This window comes from Chiloscyllium plagiosum, unplaced genomic scaffold (genome assembly GCF_037043375.1).
Source record: "Chiloscyllium plagiosum isolate Xiang-an unplaced genomic scaffold, Cpla_swu_hap1 HiC_scaffold_3, whole genome shotgun sequence".
Lineage (NCBI taxonomy): Eukaryota > Metazoa > Chordata > Chondrichthyes > Orectolobiformes > Hemiscylliidae > Chiloscyllium > Chiloscyllium plagiosum.
This window is the reverse complement of record NW_028270141.1, coordinates 88,833,444-88,852,479: the sequence shown is the minus strand read 5'-3', so window position 1 is coordinate 88,852,479 and position 19,036 is coordinate 88,833,444.

The window sequence follows — 19,036 nt, the reverse complement described above, 5'->3', positions numbered from 1 at the left end:
AATCATGTGGTTGTCAAACACCTGAAATGAAAGCAGGAACTGTTGGAAATACTCAGCAGGTCTGACACAGAGAGAGAAAACAAGAGTTTTGCCTTCCAAATCTTCCGATCTGTCTCAGAATCCTTATTCCTGTCAAAAAAGTTGCAGTTGTTTATCTATGATGTTTTTGACACATTTTCCAATGGAGGATATTGCAAGAGGACCAAAGCAGAGGAGGGAGTAGAGATGAATGCAGGAAAGTTTTGTGGATATGACGTCCTTTCTTTTGAGCACTAACTGCCACACTCTATTAAGTAAATACAGTTTAACATCCAAAGCTTCTGAAAGGTGATTGTGGAAGGCAAATGGGTGAAGAGCAGGTTGGCACATGGTTAAGGGGGTGCTAGTTATTCTGGGTTGTTGTCAGTGTCAGTTTGAATGATTGGGAAGGTGAGAGTGAGTGTTTGGATATTCGTATCAAGGACTTAAAACTACTGCTTATTCTTCAAACATTTGCTGGGAAACTAGATGGGTAAGTAAGAATCCTCCAAATTTTCTGATTCTTAAGTTAAAGTTGGTGACCTGGTTGGAGGCTTCCAGATGCAAGATTACTTGCCCTTTGGAAGATTAAACCTGCTCAGTAATCAACTCATAAGCAGTTCATTGAGACTATCAATGGGTCCCAATGTGTATCTGTCATGGTAGATCTGATCTCCGATTATTCGGAGACCGAAAAACCTAGGCCAAAATTTCAGGTCAGTGACTTTCTTTGGATTTCAGTAGAAGTATAAATTATTCATATGATTAGATATTTAACTTGACTCTCTGTGGTAACAGATCCACTGAATAAAATGAAAAGTTCTCAGTTAGAAGATAACTAATAGTGATGGTGGTATATAGGAAGTCTTGGGTTGGGTATGGGTTCCATTCTTTGGTCTATTCGCAAATCAACTTGTACATAAGTCAGAACACAACGCAGGATAATATAAAATAGCTGTTCATAAGTAGAGGAAATGTTTGTATGAGCGATCTTTAAAATTATACCTCCACGGGGGATCATGTTCATAAGGATGAGCACTTGTAAATCACTCACTCATAAATCAGGGCCGCTTGTAGTAAAATTCATGTAAACTAATGTCTGTAGGGGTGAAGACAACAATGTAGAATGAGCTTGTGAAAAGAGAGGTCTCAGGCATTACATTACAGAGCTGTATTTGATAACCTACTACACACAGATGTAAATAAAGGAGTACCATGGAAAAGCCATATCAGACTCAAAACATTTGCTTTGTTTTTTTGTTCTCTAGATGCTCCAGACCCACTGAATTGTTCCACCACTATCTCCTTTTATTTCAAGTAAAGGAGTGCTGAAGTACATTGATGTTGATATAGGAAAACAGCGCCAAGTCAATGTACATCCAGATACTCACAGCCTGAGATTTTCCAGACTAATATCACAATATACAGTGAGCAGTGCTGGCTTAAAGTGCAGATCAAATGTGATCGCAGTCAGAGAAAAAAAAACTCCAGAGACAGGATAGGAAAATTAAAATAGAGTCCAAGAGACAGCTGAGCAAGACCTCAGAAGACTTCAAAGATGCAGTTGAGCAAAAAGTAGAAAGGCTCAAAGACAAATAAAAGATTTCAGAAAACTTCAATTACAGAGCTATAGAACTGAAACATTTGAAAGGGCAAGAAGAACCTCAGAAAACTTTGATGCCTATCAACAAACAGGCAGTAGATAGAGTAACTAGAGAGAGAAAATACACAAGATCGGAAAACATTAACAGTAAGAAGAAAAAGGCCCAAAGGCTCACTGAGGTCAGTCAAAGATGATAGTCTATAGGGATAATAATTCCAGTAGAGATATGGCCATTACTTCAATAATTTGATATTGTGAAAGGTTCGCAATGAAGCTGACAGTCGTAGCTGGAAACAACAGTTTCAAAACCATGGAAAGTTTCAGCCTTATGGACAAAAGAGTAGTGTCATCAAGTCAGCATGGGTCCAATAGCTGATTATGTTCTGGCAAGGCAAAAAGAAGCATGATAGAGCATGGTACATTGATTAAAGCAATCAATATGGATTTCCCCCTAGAAGAAATTCAGTGATAGAATAGATGAAACTCAATCAATAATCAATATTCAGGAGAATTAATATAAGTCTTTTAAGCCATTTAGTCCTTCAAACTTGCTCCGTCATTCAATAAAATCATGGCTGATCTAATTTTAACCTCAACTCTGCATTCCTGCAAAATCCTGATAATGTGAGTAAGAATCTCTGCCTTAAAAATATTTAAAGGTTTTTATTTATTTAAATATTTAAATTTTAATGGAGCATTTGATGAAGGAAATTCCAAAACACTCACAGCACTCTGAGAGAAAAGTGTTTCCTAGTCTCTGTTGTAAATGGGCATGGCTTATTTTTAAACTATGACTCTTAGTTCTAGATTCTCCCACAGGAGGAAATATCCTTTTAACCTTCACCCAGTCATGTCTCCTCAGGATCTCATATGTTTCAATTAAGTCACCTCTGGCATTTCTAAACTCCAGAGGATAGAGGCCTAGCCAGTATAGCTTTTCCTCAAAAGGCAATCCTCTCATTCCCGATTTTAGTTTAGTATACCTTCTCTAAACTTCCAACGTCTTCACATCCTTCCGTGAGAATGGCGATCAATGTAATACACCAACTATTTAGTAATATTATCAATATTTAGTATGACTGAAGCATGGCCTTCCTTCTCTTGTATTCAATTCCTCTCACAGTAAAACATAACATTTTATTAGCTTTCCTGGTTATGTGCGCCACCTGTATACTAGCTTTCTGAGACACCCAGATCTCTCTGTATCTCAGAGCTCTGCAATTTCCCACCATTTAGGTAGTTTTTTTATTCTTTCTGCTAAAATTGACTATTTCAAACTTTACTACATTATACCTCATTTGCCAGATCTTTGCCCACTCTTTTAATCTATCTATATCCCTTTACACATGTTCCAACCTATTTTTATGTCATTAGCAAATTTAGTTACTATACTCTGGTCTCTTCATCTAAATCATTTATATAATTTGTAAAAAGTTGAGGCTGCAGCACTCAGAACCCTGTGGCACATCACTCGTGACATCCTGCCAGCCTGAAAAAGACCTACTTATTCCTACTTTCTGCTTTGTATTAGCAAGCCAATCTTCCATCCATGCCAATATGTTATACACTACACTGTGGCCTTTTTCTTTTACGCCTTTGTTCTGGCACTTAATCTGTATACAATACATCCACTAGCTCCCCTTCATCCTCAACAAAGTTACTTCTTCAAAGAACTCCAATAAATTATTTTTAAAATATTTCCATTTTAAAAAATCATGTTGATTTTGCCTGAATACCTTGAGCTTATCCAAGTGCCCTCTTATAATATCTTTAATTATAGCTTCTAACGTTTTGCCTATGGCAGATGTTAAGCTAACTTGTTTGTAATCTCCTGCTTTCTGCCTCCAGGATGTAGAGTTCTTCAATCCAAGGAGGATTTGACATTGGAACAGTTTGCTTCACAGGCAGAAATCAGGTCCAAAATTGGGCAGTACTGGAAGGGAACATTAAGGACTCTCCTGGCAATGTTCGATGAGTTGGCCCCAGAAGATTACATTGTCATCCTCCCAACGACTCAACAGAGCACGAGGGAGGGGAAATCAACGTCATTGACCATATAAGGATGTACAAGTTGTGGGTCCAAACGTTGAACCAAATGTTGAACAAATGCCCAGCAGGGGGAGGTGATTGACATAAATGTGGCCAGTTGAGACACGTTAGGAAATATTGTAAGTAAAAACATTCTCAAAAACAAAGGTGCTGCAAAAAAAGAAAACCTCCAGAGAAATGGAAATTATACAACAAGGAAAATGTTCAAAAAGATTCGGAACAAAAGCAACTTTCCCAGGTGGGGTGTGAAATAAAAATAGATTTTGGATGATTAACTTGAAACTGCATTCGTTTGAAACAGAATTTAATCTTGACGTAGAAGCAACTATTTCAATACTGGCAGACAGCTTGCCATGGTTGAACAGCTAACATCAAACTCCAAAGTGCTCTGATGAAGAATCTTTGGACTTGAAACGTTAACTCTGCTTTCTTCTCACAGATGCTGTTAGGTTTTGCCAACAATTTCTGCTTTTGTATCAAACCACAGGATTTAAGAGGCACAGAATATCAGATACATGAGAAAATCACTATAAAGCTTGATCACAGAGGATGAACTATCAGTAAAACATTAGTTATACTGAGAAATCAGAATATTTCAGTGTTGAGCAGAAATGCATGCATTTGTCTTGGTCTCTTTGTGAGATTGGAGTCATCACTTCGGGATGAAGACTGGGGAGAATTTTGACATGTGTTTCCAAAGCTATTTAAATATACAAAAAAATTAAAGTGGTAGCACATTACTCTGCAAGAAAATGCTAAATTCATCTGCTTGCACATAGAGTCATAGAGATGTACAGCATGGATATAGACACTTTGGTCCAATTTGTTCATGCTAACCAGATATCCTAGATTTGTCTCGTCCCATTTGTCAGCATTTGGCCCATATCAAGAAGGGCTTATGCCCGAAACGTCGATTCTCCTGTTCCCTGGATGCTGCCTGACCTGCTGCGCTTTTCCAGCAACACATTTTCAGCTTTGGCCCATATCCCTCTAGACCATTCCTGTTCATGTACCTATCCAGATGCTTTTAAATGTTGTAATTATACCAGTTTCCACCACTTCCTTTTGCAGCTCATTCCAAACACACACTATCTTCTGTGTGATAACATTGCCCCTTAGGTCTCCTTTAAAACTTTCCCCACTCACTTTAAAACTATGCCCTCTATTACCCTGGGGAAAAGACCTTAGTTATTTACCCTATTCACGCCCTTCATGATTTTACACACTTCTATAAGGTCATCCCACAACCTCCAATGCTCCAGGGAAAATAGCCCCAGTCTATTCAACCTTTCCATATAGCTCAAAACTTCCAACCCTGGCAACATCCTTGTAAATCTTTTCTGCACCCTTTTACATTCCCAGAAAATTTCTTCATCCTTTGATGGGAAAAGAAAAATCTCAGTTAGACAGCATGATTGAAAGGGGTGGGGGTGGGGGGGGACGTCAATGACAGAACCTGCACCACAGCGCTTGGGGTTAGTACTTGTTCCCAAGACAAAACGAAAAGATTCGGTGCAGATGACAATCAGTCAAACAAAAGAATCAGTAAGGAAATCTATTCCAATCTGTCTTTCAAATATATTTTGACAACTTGGCAACAAAAGGAGTTTTTTTCACAAACCTGGATGCCAACTCCCCTTCCAATGCACTTAAAACAAAAGACTACTAGCTGCTGTTATTACATAATTCAGGTGGTATTGCTTCAATTGTCTGACAATTGGGATTTCTTCTGCATTCAGACTTTACAAAGGACATGGTCTAGAATCCTGGAAGGACAACAGATGACTATTTGCCACATGAATGATATCGTAGTGCATGGTAAAATGAAGAAGACAACCAGAGGGTCAGAGACGTGTTGAAGACATTACAGAATGTACACCTTAAACTATTCGAGAAATGCCAGTTCTGGAGAGCAACAGTTCCATTTCTTGGTCACATTATCCAAGAGAAAGGCATCATAGTCATACCAAGGAAGACAAAAGCTATTAAAAGAATTTTCTGCACTGAAGTCCATGTATCTTGGACTTCTTAAGCGTAGTGAATCAGTGCAGTAACTTATCCTCAATCCAAAAGGGAGCTTTTTTAAAACATTCGACAATCATGCTACATTAAGGAACAGACTGAAACTTTTGAAAAGATTAAAAAGAAACATTACTTTCTCCTGAGTTTCAGCAGAATACAATTCCAGATTTAGTCGCTAAGCAGTCCTTATTCAAGTGCAAACTGATGGAACATGAAAGCCAGTTTATTTTTTGACAAGAGCTTTGATAGCAAATGGAAGGAGGTACATACCATAGAAAAGGAATTTACATGTGGATATGAAAAGTTCATAGGCTACCTCATGAGACTGATATTCCAGACCAAGGTTTTCTCCAAGCATTTGGTAACATTATTGGTATCGAAAGGAGTCTCAACAATACCTCTGGCAACCTTAAAGTCAGTGCAGAAATTCTGCTTCAGGGACAGGATGTTAGAAGCCACAGCCATCTCACAAACAGGTAAATTAAGGTCATAAATTTACAGAAAGGAAATTCAGGAGGAAAAGTGAGATATTGATCTTACTCAACCCAAGAAATGAGATTAAGTATGTTTATAGTAGAATGTGGGCAACCTTACCTCCATCACATCAGAGTGCACAGATTACATTATTCTAATATCAGTAAAAGAGAAGAGGTAGAAAGAGAGGTCTTAGAAACGATATTAAATATTAAACTATATTATAAACTATATTTGATAACCTATTATGTTCAGGTGTAAATGAAGGAGTTACAGTCCCTAGAGTGGAAGAGAGTCATTTAGTGATATTAAAGAAGCATCCTCAAAGGGACACATTACAATATGCGATCTCCTGTTCCTTGGATGCTGCCTGACCTGCTGCACTTTTCCAGCAACACATTTTCAGCTCTGATCTCCAGCATCTGCAGCCCTCACTTTCTCCTAGATAATTTCTTTGCTTGGTCTAGTCTATAGACTACCAACTAGTGGAAAGGATGGAGAGGAATGAGTCTGCAAGAAAATGACAGGAAAATGGCAATATTGTACAGTTGATATAATAAAGGACTTCAATTACCCAAACATAGACTGAAATACTCAGTGTAAGGGGCAGTGAGGGGCAAGTGTTCTTATATTGCATTCAGGAGCAATTCTTAGAACAACATGTGTTCAATCTATCAGTGAAGGATTCGTTGTTGGATCTGGTCCTTGGAAATGAGCTGAATCAAGTGCCAGTGGGGGATCATTTAGGAGACAGTGATCATTGTATCCTAAGTTTCATGGTGGTAGAGAATGATTTGCAACAATCCAAAGTAGAAAGAATCAATTGGCAGAGAGTATACTTTAAAGGGGGAGAAACTGAGCTGAGCAGGATTCATTGGAATAAGAAGTTCGTGGAAAAAAGAGTAATCAAACAATGGGCCACCTTCAAAGAACAGATGCTTTGGGTACAGACATGGAAACAGAGACACAAGGAGCAGGAGTAGGCCATTCAGCCTGCAATATGAACGTGGCTGAGTATCCCTGTTCCCTGTTCCTGAATTTTCTCCATACCCTTTTGATTCCTTGAGCCCTAAGAACTATATCTAACTCCTTTTTGAAAACTTTCAATATTTTGACCTCAACTGCTTTCTGTGGAATGGAATTCCATAGGCCCATCGCTCTTAGTCCTAAATAGTCTACCCTGTATCTTTAGACCGTGTTCCTTGGTTGTGGACTCTCTGGTCATAGAAAACATCAACCCTGTGTTTACTCGGTTTAGTCCTGTCAGAATTTTATAGCTTTCTATGAGATCCCCCCTCATTCTTCTCAACTCTAGTTAACATAGAGTCATTGAGCCATAGAGATGTACAGCATGGAAACAGACTCTTCAGTCCAACTCGTCCATGCTGACCAGATATCCCAATCCAATCTAGTCCCACCTGCCAGTACCTGGCCCATATCCTTCCAAACCCTTCTTATGCACATACCCTTCCAGATGTCTTTTAAATGTTTCAATTGTACCAGTCGCCACCACTTCCTCTGGCAGCCCATTCCACACACACACACACCACCCTCTGCATGAAAACATTGCCCCTTAGGTCACTTTTATATCTTTCCCCTCTCACCCTAAACCTATGATCTCTAGTTCTGGACTCCACCAACCCAGGGAAAAGACTTTGTCTATTTACCCTATCCATGCCCCTCATGATTTTATAAACCTCTGTAAGGTCAGCCCTCAGCCTCTGACACTCCAGGAAAAACAGCCCCAGCCTATTCAACCTCTCCCTATAGCTCAAATCCTCCAACTCTGGCAACAACCTTGTTAATCTTTTCTGAACCGTTTCAAGTTTCACAACATCCTTCTGATAGGTAGGAAACCAGAATTGTACGCATTATTCCAAAAGTGGCCTAACCAATGTCCTGTACAGCCGCAACATGATCTCTCAACACCTGTACTCAATACTCTGACCAATAAAGAAAAGCATACCAAACGCCTTCTTCACTATCCTATCTACCTGTGACTGTACTTTCAAGGAACTAGGAACCTGCACTCCAAGGTTTCTTTGTTCAACAACACTCCCTAGGAACTTACCATTAAGTATATAAGTCCTGCTAAGATTTACTTTCCCAAAATGTAACACCTCGCAATTATCTGAATTAAACTCCATCTGCCACTTCTCAGCCCATTGGCCCATCTGATCAAGCTCCCATTGTAATCTGAGATAACCTTCTTCGCTGTCCACTACACCTCCAATTTTGGTGTCATCTGCAAATTAACTAACTGTACCTCTTAAGCTCGCATCCAAATCATTTATATAAATCATGAAAAGTAGTGGACTGATCCAGTCTCTCTTCACATCTCAGTTCTGCCATCCATGAATCAGGCTGGTGAACATTTGTTCCACTCCCTCCTGAACATCCTTGCTCAGATCAGAAGACCAAAGTCCTCCAGATGTGATCTCACAAAGGCCATGTACTATTGCATCAAGATATCCCTGTTCCTCAGCTCGATTCTTCTTATTATGAAGGCTAACCATTTGCATCCTTCATCGCCTGTTGCACCTGCATGCTTACTTTTAGCCTTGACAGAAGGACAGCCATGTCTCGGTGCATCTCCTTCTTTCCCGAGCTATTGCCATTCAGTTCATGGTCTGCCTTCCTATTTTTGCTACCAAAGTGTATGACCTCACATTTATTTAAATTGATGTGCAAACAAAGCAAGGTTGATTTGAGGAAAAAAACTTCTATCACACAACAAGTGGTTAAGGCATGGAAAGCACAGCTTGGAAATGTAGTGACAGCAGGTTCAATTGAGGCATGCAAGAGGGCATTATATGGCTATTTGGATAGAAATGGTGCACAGGGTTATGGAGGAGAGGCATGAGATTGACACCAAGGAATAGAACCAGTAAGGGAACAATGGACTGAATGGCCTCCATCTGCATGATATTCAATCTGTGATTCTTTACCGAATGAGTGATTGATGTGGATCTAGGATGGGAAGAAGTGACAGCCTCAGGTTGCATGGAGCCCAAAGGAGGCCAGGAGATTTTCAATCCCACCTCTATTTCCTGGGAATAGGTGAAACACAGTGTTGATGAAGGTTCCATATATCCTGGGAGATTGAGATTGAACAATACTGGTTGCTGGAGTGGAACCTGACAACTGCAGTTGGAGAAAACTATCTTCCATCTGTGGGGGTTTTAGGGGTCAACCACTTTGAATGTGTGTGCTTCCTTCCAGAGAACAACAAGAGAGCAGTGTGGAATTTCTCAGGTGTGCAGCCACAAATAAATCAGCACAGTGACTGATGCCATCTGTACAATATCCTACCATTTCTTTTGGTTCCTGCTGATGATCTTTGGCATTTCCTTTGGGTGTGTGCCTGCTGCCCTGGGAACCACCAAAACTTGTATATCCTGGAGCAGTTTTGTGTGCTTGGAGCATTCTAGGGTCCTGGTGCTTTATAAGACTGGTTACTTGGGGACAAGAGGTACCCACTGTAACCATGGCTCATGACACAATTGTGCATCTCCTGACTGATGTAGCACAGATACAATGCTTGCCCAGGTTCCTGGTGGAGCAGAGTATAGGGCTGGTTAGGGTTCATGACTGGGGTCAGGACTGGGGGTGGTTGTTTGTCCAGCCCAGTGTGTGTCACATCATCCTGGCATGTTGTACTCTGCACAATTGCAGCAGGTATTGCGGCGATGTGATAAATGCTGAGGAATTGGAGGAGTGGGACCAGGCTTCCCAGGAGGTGAATGAAGACATTGAGGAGGAGGAGGTTCTCCTTGTGCGTGACAGAGCTCAGCCGTGTCAGACACTACAAGCCCATATATGACCTGACTGACTCTCGGTTCATGGAGATCAGAGATGGGTCTGAGAAAGTGTCATGAAATGTAAACCAATCATTAATTAGGAAGCCAGTTTTCAATGTGTTTTATAAGGATGAACTGAAGCCTCTATATGGGTTTTGTTTGTGTCCTTTTCACTGGCTGTCAATAAAAGCTCTTTTTTGGAATTATCTGACTGCTTGCCAGTATTTCCCTGCTGTAAAATAACAAGATGCAGAGGGCATTGGGACAGAGTAAGTAGTGTCATAGAGAGAGTGTTTTACTAGGATGTAGCTAAGGAGTGATGAACTGTCTGACCCAATGGTTAAATAATGTCAAGAATGAGTGAATGAAGTTTTATGTACACGGGAGTTTGAGTCATGCCAGCTGTATACTGTGAGCAGGGTAGCTTTTGGCAGCTGTGCCATTATTTTCCTGGTCAAGGGCAACAAGGGATTGCCAACATATGTCCAGGTGCACAGTCACCTTTCAAAGATGGCATGGGAACAAAGGATGAAACTTTATTGCTGGAACAGCACAGCAGGTCAGGCAGCATCCAGGGAACAGGAGATTCGACGTTTCGGGCACAGGCCCTTCATTTCCTGAAGAAGGGCCTGTGCCCGAAACGTCGAATCTCCTGTTCCCTGGATGCTGCCTGACCTGCTGTGCTGTTCCAGCAATAAAGTTTCAACTTTGATCTCCAGCATCTGCAGACCTCACTTTCTCCTCCATGGGAACAAAGGATGCCAGCCTTTCAACAGGTACCCAATTAGTGGTGGGATGTTTCAGGAACTGTGATAAAGTGGGGATAGGATTGGGCATGCAGTTGGGCAGTTAGTTAATAAGATACAGTGTTTGCTCAGATAGAGTGAGTAATTTCATTGGGACTCACATGAGGATCCCTCCAAAACAATTGATACAATTGTGCTTCATCAAAATATGTAAGATTCAGCCCAAAGAAATTAAACTACAAGAGGAAGCAATGTAGGAATGTAAAAATAGATAGCAAGAGGTTGTACTGGTACTTAAAAAGGAAAAAGAAAACCAAGTGATCATTTGTTCACTACAGAGTGAGAATGAGGATTAAATGATAGCTGATAAAGAAATGGTGGAAGACATGAGGAAGAATTTTGCTTCTGTGAATGAGACATAAAGAAGTTGCAGACCAAAAAGGGTTCAGTGACTGAGCAAAATCTGGCAGATGGAGTATAATGTGGGAAAATTTGAAGTTGTTCACTTCAACAGGAAGAATGAGCAGGTAATATATAAAATGGAATGAGGATTCTGAGATGCAGAAGGATTTAGGTGTTCTTGCCTAAATCACAATAAGTTTGCATAAAATCCCTGCTCATACTCAAGAAAATTAATAGGATGCTACCTTTTATTAGAATGGAATTGCATATAAAAGTAATAGTTACAAGCCATTGTGAGACCATATGTCTAGTATATATGGAGTTTTGGTCTCCTTATTAAAGGAGAGGTCTAAATGCATTATTTGTGGTTCATGGGAGATTTACTAGGTTAATGCCCGGAAAATGCATATTGTTTTTGAAAGATTGGTTGGACAGACTGATCTTGTTTCAACTGGTGTTTAGAAGAGTGAGGGTTGTCTGGATTGAAACATATAAGATCTTGAATGGTCTCGACAGGATGGGTGTGGAAATGATGTTTCTTCTTGTGAGTCAGTCCAGAATCAGATGGCACTGTTTTTAAATTAGGAGTCATCTTTTTAGGACAGAGTTCAGAAGATACTTTTTTCTCTCAGAAGCTTAAGCAACTTTGAAAGTCTGTGCCTCAAAAGGCTGCAAAGGCAGGGTCAGTGTACATGTGTAAGACTGAGGTGCAAAGATTCTTGTTCAGCAGGGGAAGCAAAGGTTATCATAGATAGATGGGACTGTGGAATTTGAAACACAAAACAGATAGCCATGATCATATTGAATGGGGTAGCAAACTTGAGGGATTGAATGGTCCTCTACTCTTATTTGTATGTTTGTAGTTAGGAGTAACTGCATTTTTAACTTGGTTAGGACTGAACAAGCCCGCTTTAGGCTGAAAAATGTATTTTATGAGGGTGGCATTGCATTTTCTTAGAAAAGAAATCTTCTTCAGTTTTTTTTAAAAAGGTGAATTCTGTTTTACTTAGATTTATGCTATTTAATTTTCTCTCTTAATCCCATGCATATACTCTAAACTTCATTGTGCTTTCTATACAGTGATTTAAACCTGCGTTTTGTACTTTTTACTTTCTATTTATAGAAATTTGTTTGCTCCAAATGTAAACTAACTTTCAAATATATTTGATTTGATTTGATTTATTATTGTTGCATGTACCTAAGTGCAATGAAAAGTTTTGTTTTGTATGCAGTACAGGCAGATCATAGCATGCAAAGACACAAAGATCATAGGGTGACTGAACATAGAACACAGTACATGGAACTCACTGGTTAGCACCACTGCCTCACAGCTCCAGGGACCTGGGTTCGATTCCAGTCTCAGGCAACTGTCTGTGTAGAAGTTGCATATTCTCCCTGTGTCTGAGTGGATTTCCTCCCACAGTCAAAAGATGTGCATGTTAGGTGAATTGGCTGTGCTGAATTGCCCATAGTATTAGGCGCATTAGTCAAGGGTAAATATAGGGTAGAGGAGTGGGTTACTTTTCAGAAGGTTGGTGTGGACTTGTTGGGCCAAATGGTCTGTTTCCATACTGTAGGGAATCTAATCTGTGCAGTACAGGCCCTTCGACCCTTGATGTTGTGCCGGCCTGTGAAACTGATCTGAAGCCCATCTAAAGTATACTATTCCATTATCATCCATATATTTATCTAATGACCATTTAAATGCCCTTAAAGTTGGCGGGTCTACTACTATTGCAATCAGAGCATTCCATATCCTTAATACTGTCTGAGTAAAGAACCTACCTCTGACATCTTTCCTATATCTGTCATCCCTCGATTTAAAGCTAGGTTGGTGTTGTCTTCACCTAAAGACAAATAAATTTCAACTGAATCCCAGTGTATAATGTATCCTTCAAATTAACTTTTCAGTTATTTATATAATAACACATCTATAATTTATATGGTATATTTTCAAATGCAAACAGAGCACGTAATACAAAGTTATGGCTGCAAGAAAGGTGTATATTTAAGAGGACATTGTTCGTAATTTTTATATACTTAGAATGAGGTTTAAAGTGCAGAACAATTGCGAGAAATGTAAGAATAAGATCTGCTAAAGGGAGCTCACCCCGTTCGGCGCCACCTTGAATGCTCAGAGGAAGTCTGTGGCATAGAATTCATTAAAACTTAGTAGGCAGCTTTTTTCACTTGCTGTTAACAACAAAAGTCAGATATTTCACAACCTGAACATAATTTCAAGAGAAAACAAAATATAAATTGTCAACAAACTTTCAAAAAGATTTCTCAAGATATTAAATTGAATTCCCACAATCAGAAAACCATAATTTGGAGCTTCTTATCTCAACCTGACAGGGAAAAAAATGTTAAAAACAAATACAAACAATTTATCATGAACTAACAAGAATCTGTTAAAGCAAGTTGGCTTGAGGTTGGAATCACTCTGGAACAAAATAACTCCTCATATCAGTTACACTGATTGAAATTTGCTTGCTGTGTTTTTTTCTATTCGCGACAAAATGTGTCAAATCATGAAATGGCAGTACTCGTTATTGAAACACTAAACTTAACCAATGTTGGTGCAGTCTTCACCTGAAGGCAAATAAATTTCAAGTGAATCCCGGTGTATTATGTATCCTTCAAAATAACTTAATAGTACATTAATAATTTATATGATATCTATCCAAATGCAAAAATCAGAAGGCAATGGAATCTAATATTTTCTCTATTGTTAATATGACCAAACTGTTAGTCGGTGATTAAAAAGGACATGCTTCATTTCACTTAACCCTTTCATAATGATAGTGATCTCATTTACAGCATTCATTCTAATAACCGTAGAGTTGTTTTATGTCAGCATTTGGTAGCATATTATGTGTTTATACTAAACAATCATGATGGAATTCTTTGTGTCAGCTTGTAAGGTGGAAAATTGCATTTTGTATGTAATTAAGTGATTGCCATATGTAGGCACCTAAAGTAAACAGAAGTGTTTAATCAACCTCTATAAAATCCAATATAACCAGTCTGGCATTAAGTAGACATTAGGAATTTCTAAAGATCTTCAAATCAAGATGTTATTGCGGATCTGAAATGGTACTTAGCTAAAAGATTTTCCCATTTCTTGATCAGCTACTGCAACATTAATGGAATATATGAAAAACCTACCAGACATATGCAAATTGAATTCCACTGATCTTCCATTGAAGTTAAGATAGCCAATCTTTTGAGGAAATTCCAGGCATCTGTTGTGCAGAAACAGTGCAGTGCAGACTTCAAGCACTTCAATAGAAAATGCTACAAGTACTCAGCAGATCAGGCAGCATCTCTAGAAAGAATGAGTCAACCTTGATGACTTTCCAATGTGAGGGCAGAAAGTCACCAAACTTTCTTGTGAAGGAGAAAGTGAGAACTGCAGATGCTGGAGAGTCAGAGTCAAAAAGTGTGACACTAAAAAAGCACATCAAGTGTGGCTGCTCGAAATGTTGACTCTCTGGCTCCTCAGATGCTGCCTGCTCGCCTGTGCTTTTCCAGTACCACATGACGTTTCTTGTGAAGTCTTGCTTTACACTCCACTGGTGTGGCCTGGTTTGTTGAGTGTTTTCAAATAGAATCACGTACAAAATCGTACATCCAAATAATAGGTTAGATTGAAATGTCACTATTAATATCACACACCATCTTGTGCACAAGACACAAAGTTGTTTCAGAACTGTAAAGTGATTGCTCTAAAAAGCTGTCAATCTGACCCAAAATGTGATTCATATAAATATTATAAAATAAACAGTTCCTGAATGCAGCCTGAGGTTTTAAAATTATTTTTTGATAATTTAACCTAAACCTAACCTAATCACTCCCTGTTGCATCAAAATCTAATTTACTCTCCATGCAAATTCGTGTCTTGTCAGGTTTGATGGTTTCTTGACAGCTGAATCTCAAATTAAAAGTGGCTGAGAGCAGGCAGCTGCCAATCTTACTCAGTAAAACTTTTCAACCATCTGGCCACTGAGATAGACTGACATAATTGTGGGAAACACAATATAGCAACAAATGAGTATAACTTATCCATTTAGGTATTTTCACTGTAGTGTAGGCAGTTGAGGATTGATCTCATCGAGATTTATAAAATCACGATGGCCATAGATAAGGTGAATAGCAAAGATCTTTTCTCTAAGATGGGAATTCAAAACTATGGGGTATATTTTTAAGATGAGTAGTGAAAGTTTTAAAATGGACATGAAGGGCAACTTTTTTACACAAAGAGTGGTTTTTGTGTGGAATGAACTGCCAGAGGAAGTGGTGGATGCAGGTATAGTTACAACATTTAAAAGACATTTGGATAAGTACATGAACACATTAGATTTAGGTTAGACTTGAAGGGATATGAGCCAAATGGGACTAGTTTAGTTTGGGAATGTGGTCAGCGCGGATGAGTTGAACCGAAATAATCCCTTGCTCCCAATTCCTCTGCCTCTGCTGTAACTGCTTCAAGGGTGAGCGATTTCACTCCAGGGCATCCCAGATGTGTTTCTACTTCCAGGACCATAATTTCCCCTCCCCTATTATCAACAATGCCCTCAATTACTTCTCCTCTATTTCCTGCACCTCCACCCTCGGATCCCACACCCTCAAGTGGAACAAGGATAGAAACACTATGTTCCTCACGTTCCATCCACTAATCTCCAAATCCAGCGTATCATCTTCCACCATTTTCACCACCTACAGTCAGACCCCACCACCAAAAATGTATTTCCCTCCCCACCCCTATCTGCATTCCATAGGGACCATTCCCTCCATGACTCCCTTGTTAGGTCCACACTCCTCACCGACCCACTCTCCACACCCAACACCTTCCCCTGCTGCTGTAAGCTGTGCAAACTCTGCACCTACCATTTCCCCTCATGTCTGTCCAAGGCCCCATAGGATCATTCCAAATCCAGCAAAGATTTAGTTGCATATCCTCAAACCTCATTTATTGCATCCGGTCCCTTGATGTAGTCTCCTCTACATCAGAGAGACTGAATGCAAACTCACAGAATGGCTCAGGGAACATCTCTGGTCTGTACACACCAACCAACCCCACCTTCTGGTGGCCAACCAGTTTAACTTCCCCCCTATTCCTCTGATGACATGTCCATTCCTGTCCTCCTCCACCACTTCAATAAGGCCACCTGCAAACTAGAGGAGGAGTACCTCATCTTCCGCTTCAGGAACCCACAACGACATGGCCGCAACATTGAATCACCAGTTTCCAAAGCTCCCCACCCCCCACCCCAACCCAGATCCAACCCTCCGACTTGGCTTTGCCTCTTAACTTGACCTACCTGTCCATCTTCCTTCCTACCTATCCACTCCACACTTCTCACCAAACTGTCACAATCACCTCCTACCTTCACCTACCTATCGCCATCCCACCTACCTTTCCCCAAACACGCCCATTTATTTCTCAGCCCCTTCCCCCTCCACCATTCCGATGAAGGGTTATGCCTGAAATGTCGATTCTCTTGCTCCTCAGATGCTGCTGTGCTTTTCCTAGCACCACACTTTATCAACTCCGAAGGGTCTGTTTCCATTTTGTTTGATTCTATGATTCTATGCTGTTCTATTGAATTTTGATATTAAACAAGCCCCCAAACTCTTCCTTTCTGAGACTAACTAGCAGTCATCTGTATATTGTCTTTGCCAGGTCGAATGAAAACACCATTTAATTTCAAACTCAATTTGGTCTTTGGAAAGATATCATGGTTGTCCAGACATGCTAGCTCTGAAGGGAAAGACAACTAATTTCAGCCAAATTAAAGGTCATGTGCATTGTTGTGAAGATCGTAAATTGTCACATAATCGTACATATTAAAGTCCCAACTATTAAAGCTCTGAAGAACAATTAATTCAAGCATATTTTGGCTGAATTACTATTTTCCACATGCAGTCATAATATCTTTATTACCTTGTATCACTATCTAGTTGGCTCACAATATACTCTGATATGCCATTGCCCTCACTATAAATAGTAACATACAGAAAACCTGAATACCTTCATGTACAATTCAATTCATGTTTGTGTAACATGTAACTCCCTAAATTAAGAACTGCTATTGTGCAATTCCATAGTGCCTGCCTTCCATGCTTGTTTACCTCACCCTGTGCTTCTCCAAGGTATATCATAGTGAGGTACAGCTTCCATTTTACTACATTCTGGCAATGACAGAAACAGGCGAAAGCAATTTTGTGTGTTGTAAATGTGCTCTCTTCTGAGTAGCTTCCCTCCACTCCCTTGCAGCTCCACTTTCCCCTGCCCCTGTTCCCTGTCCCCACAACCTTCCTCTACCCTGGCCCTGCAACCTTCCCCTCTTCCTAGCTCCCTAGCATTTTCTCTGTTCCTATTATCCACAATGTCTCTCCTACTTGCCCAAAACACCTTGAAACCTCTCCCTTTCCCACACCACCCTTGCAGCCTCTTTCTTTCACTTAGCACCCCCCCCCCACCCCCACTTATGTTTGCTGCTGACAGGCTCACTAGTGAGAGAAGAGAAGAGAAATGGCTCTGATTGGAAGATCAGTGAGTTCAACAAAGAAAACTAGTTTCATTCAGCTTAAGGCCTGGACAGTAGGAATCGGGCTGGGCAATCAAGGCTGGCCAGCCAACAACATTGGGGCGGCACAATGGCTCAGTGATTAGCACTGCTGCCTCACAGTGACGGGGATCCGGGTTCAATTCCAGCCTCAGGTGACTTCTGTGTGGAGTTTGCACATTCTTCCTGAGTCTGCATGGGTTTCCTCCGGGTGCTCCAGTTTTCCCCAAAATCCAAAGATGGGTAGGTTAGGTGAATTGTCCATGCTGAATTATCTGTCGTGTTCAAGGATGTGTAGGTTAGGTGCACTAATTAGGAGTAAATGTAGACTAATAGGGTAGGGGAATGGGTCTGGGTGGGTTACTCTTTGGTGGGTCAGTGCGGACTTGTTAGGCCAAATGGCCTATTTCCACACTGTAGGGATTCTATGTACATCCAGGTACAATAAATGAAACCAAAACGAAAGTCTGCTGAGGAGGTATGTAGGGAAATGAGAAACTTCAAGGGTCAGAATGCCTACTGGGTCATTGAAAGGATGAGATTGCGAGTTGGAAAGAAGTTCGTGGAAGGGGTTGTGAGTCAATAAGTGAGTAGAGGGAAGAGACTCTGAGTTAACAAGCAGGTTGACCCACACTGAGAGAGAGAGGAGCGAGAGAGAGAATTTGTAAACCCTAAACCTGCCCACAATGAAGGCAGGAGAGGAGAAAAAAAATAAGATGAAAAGTAACCAATTTCTGACTACCACTTTCACATGAAGTCAGCCCAGAAGCGTGCCACCAGAGGAAGTACAAGTTCAGTCTTGGTTATACACAGCTCCTTGGCTCAGGTCTCATGCCCATTCCTTGCCCCAGTGATCGGGACTTAGGATCCAGCCTATTGCTTCCTAGCTCTGCTCCTTAACCGAAATAACAAAGGAACAGGTTTTCTAATTTAGCTCTGCTGTGTGGCATGGTTAATATTCTTTTTAAGTAATTACTAATCCACTTCAATTATTAATTTATTGTTTTTGAATTGTACTCATTGAAAAAAATTCACGTTTCCTGTAATGTGAAAACCTACCCTTCCAAAATCTGCTCTCTACTCTCCAAAGTGAGATCAAAAATGGAATGTCCTTTTAACCCACCCACACCCCATCAAGAAGCTTGAAAAGGTTATACAGGTAAGTAATATAGACACCAGCAAATAACTTCTGAGAGGCTGAAGCAAAGCTACTGTCATCTGAGGAAATCAATTGGACGAGAAATAGTAAGGCAAGTAGACAAGCAGACAAAGAGACTGACGGATCGAAACCCAGACATTTATAGGCTCCAAGTTTGCTGGCATCTTGTCCAGCAAGACTCTTCATACAGT